The sequence below is a fragment of the Mytilus edulis genome, chromosome 2 (assembly GCF_963676685.1).
Source record: "Mytilus edulis chromosome 2, xbMytEdul2.2, whole genome shotgun sequence".
NCBI classification, from domain to species: domain Eukaryota; kingdom Metazoa; phylum Mollusca; class Bivalvia; order Mytilida; family Mytilidae; genus Mytilus; species Mytilus edulis.
The window spans coordinates 19029504-19033192 of NC_092345.1; positions in this window are offsets into that span (position 1 = coordinate 19029504).

A 3689-nucleotide genomic window follows, 5' to 3' on the forward strand; every position below is an offset into this window, starting at 1 on the left:
TTATAAAAGGAGTCAATTTATTGTGTACATACACACAGGTGAAAGTTTTCATGTAAACAATTGTAATTAATATAAACAATGTAAATACGTTCAAGCTAACAAGGGAGCTAACAAAATAACTCGTAATTCCAATATTGCCACAACTCCAATCATCTGGTATGTCTTCTTCTTCCCAGGTCTTATTCAGAAGTTGTAACAGGCTATGGACAGATGTATCATCCAAGACTTTTATAGCTTCTGGTGGTATGTTATCAATGCCGCCTGCTTTTCCATTTTTTAGACTTTTGATAGCTTTGGTAACTTCAGTTTTTCTTATTTTGCTGGTTTTGATGTTTAATATTGGACCATTTTGTTATTAAGGTGGATCTGTAGGTGGGGGCGGTTAAGAACCTGCTCGAAATGTTTTTTCCACCTTTCAAGCTGATCTTCCAGTTTAGTGAGGGTATTGTTGTCTTTATCTTTAATTGGTGTATTTTGGGTTGGTGGTTTACCGCTTAATTGCTTTGTAATGTTGTATAGGGTTTTGGTGTCTCCCTTGCTACAGGCGGCTTCGGCTTCTTTGGTTAGTTGTTCTACGAAGTTCCTTTTATCTTGTTTGCAGCTTTTCTTCACCTCTTTATCTTCATTGCTATACTGATATTGTGTCTGTTTTTTCTGCTGTCTAGTTAGCAGTTAAAACTTGTCGTCTTTCGTTGACAATTTTCCAGGTATTTTCTGACATCCATTGCTTGCGGTTTTGTTGGAGATAGCCGACAGTTTCTTCACATGCTTGAATAATAGAATTTCTGGTAATTTCCCATGCTGTGTTGATGCTAGTTTCGTCATCATGTAGATTTTCAAGTACACTAAATTTGATTTGTAGCAGAATGTGGTAGTCTTAAACAACTTCAAGGTCTTTGAATAGATCAACGTTAAATTTCTTTCTTCTTGTTTTTGCTTTTTTTGTTGAAAGTAGTTTTAGTTGTATCTTTGCAATGATTATGTGGTGATTTGATGCTATATCGGCTTCTCTCTTGTTTTGCACATCTTGTAGAGATGACCTCCATCTTTGGGATATATCAATATAGTCTATCTGATTTTCTGTCACTTCATTTTGCGAAACCCAAGTAACTTTGTGGCAGTTTTATGGGGGAAGAGTGTACCACCTATAACTAGACTGTTTACAACACAGAAATCAGCAAAGATTTCACCGTTCTCATTCATTTCACCGATTCCATTTGGTCTAGTCTCATTTCTCTTTCTCTCCCTGTCCTGTCTTACCCACTTTTGCATTGATGTCTCCTTTTATCATGAGGATGTCTCGTTTTGGCACAGAATTTACAGTGGTTTGCAGAGAGTTGTGAAAGTCATCTTTCTCTTCTTCATCTGCATTATTTGTTGGTTGTTTTTTTTAAATTTTGTGTCAAACCTGGCAGTGATTATTCTAGATGACACATGATTCCATTCTAAGATAGACTGTTTTGCCTTTTTAGTAAGCATGAATCCAACACCTTTATCATGAGTGTCAGTGGCGTTTGTGTTACTAGAGTAGTTGATGGCATGACCAGGTTTTTTACGTTTTTATGCCAGCTGTATTCCATCTGACTTCACTGAGTCCTAACATTTCAATACTGTATCTGTCTATTTCTTTGGATGTCTGCAAACTCTTTCAACTTTGATACAGTGTTCGTAAATTTCAAGTCCCAATTTTAGTTGGATACTTAGGTGAGAACAACTTACTTCATCGGTCTTCGCGTCATATGTTGTCCTCGTGGTTTTGATTTTGTGTTTACCTCTATCTCAAGCCGTTGACTAGTACGAGGGTTTTCTTCTGTAGTCGTTTCTGTAGCGTAATATTTTTTACAAGTTAGGGGTGTTGGCCCTAAGATAAACCTTCTACGTGAAGGTTCGGGTTGTACTGTAGGGGCCTTCCATATTGATATACAGGTATTGTGTGGTGTGAACCGAAAAAAGTAAAGAACAACATATGAGTCCAAAGCCTTTAAAATTTATTTGTTCTTTGTTTTCTCGGTGATTTTTTTCAAATCTTAAACGAAAATTTTTTTCTCTTCACTTTTGTGAAGAGTAACCTGTTTCCAACTGTAATGATAGTTACAGTAAATCTGTTTTCTTGGTATTGATTTTCAAATTTTCACCCTACTTGTTTTTTTAAGTTAGCATGTTTTTAGAAGAAGGCGTTGAGAAATGAACTTTTTTTTATAACAAAACGTTATAAACCAATTGCATATAGTTATTACTTTTTAAACTTCCCATTATCATATTTACTAAAATGTTATCACTGACCTGACCTTAATACCAATCACCTACTATAACGATCGTTGTCTTTGTCAATGTCCGATAGGATACATGCTTGAGTACTATTATTTGTTTGTCTTTGTTTTTTTAGCCATGGTGTTGTCTGGTGTTTTTTTTTTCGATCTACGAGTTGGAGTGTCCCTCTGGTATCTTTCGCCCCTACTTTTGAAAATATTCTGGTGATAGGGTTATAACGATTTACCAGGTATACGCGGCTGTTTTATTCAAAGATTTTCAAAACTGCAGATTAACGTTCGAATTAATGTCACGGTAGCGAAAGCGTTCAAACTGACTACCAAAAGATAAAAATTCAGACATAGAAATTATATAGAAAACAAGAACTATATACATATAGAACACCAGGTGAACTCGGCTTCTTAAAACAAAACTGGTAATACGTGTGTGTCTATATATAGTAAAAAATACTTAAACACTTTAAACGAATGGATGACACCTGTCATATTCCTGAATTTTTACAGGCATTTTCTTATTTTCTTGTGTAGAAAATGGTGGATTGATTATGACGATAAAAGAGAAGCATTTAGTCCTCTTGCCCTTAAAATCCCTCCAGAATTTTTTTTTAAAAGTGGACAGGCATGATGTTGGCATCAATGTAAATGTTAAGAGTTCAGCTTTTTAGTTCTAGGAAAGGAAAAAGACCATGCACTCTAAGGGACTTTACTTTTTGAATTTTCCTCGGAGTTCAGTATTTTTGTGATTTTACTTCTTATAGTTAATTTGAGTAACTTCAAAAGGAGTAGGTCCGGTAAGGGCCGATTTTGGCCCCAAATTTCAGTTTCGTCTAACGAGATATTTAGGACACTTTTTAAACACTTAAATGTCTATTTTAATTGATTCGATTAGTTTATGCTAAATATTTTAACTGATTCAGTCATTAAAAACGCTCCGATTGAAGCTTAAATATGAAAAATCTATCAAATATGCCAAAAAACGTCACTTTTCAGATGGTTTTCGTCAAAAATGAAAGTGGCCGCATCCGTGTTCATCCTCAACCTTTATATATGTTATGTATTATCATCAAATACAACTTACATTTCAATATTATGAATGAACACGAATGCGGCCACTTTCATTTGAGACGGAAACCGTCTAAAATTTAACTAAAATGCTATAATTATGAAGATTTCAGTAATTTAGCATGACTTTATGATGCTAGTACACGATATATGTGCATTGTATTGTCAAAAATAGCACATATTTATGTAGCAGAAGCATTCTACTTTCCAAAAATTAGCTAAAAGATTACATTTTCACAATTTTGCAAAACTGCTTAATTGTGGGGCCAAAAAGGGGTCTTACTGAACCTACTCCTTTGAATGCTTCGCAGAGGAAAAATATAGATTACGAAAAGAAAATGTTGTTAAAATATCTGC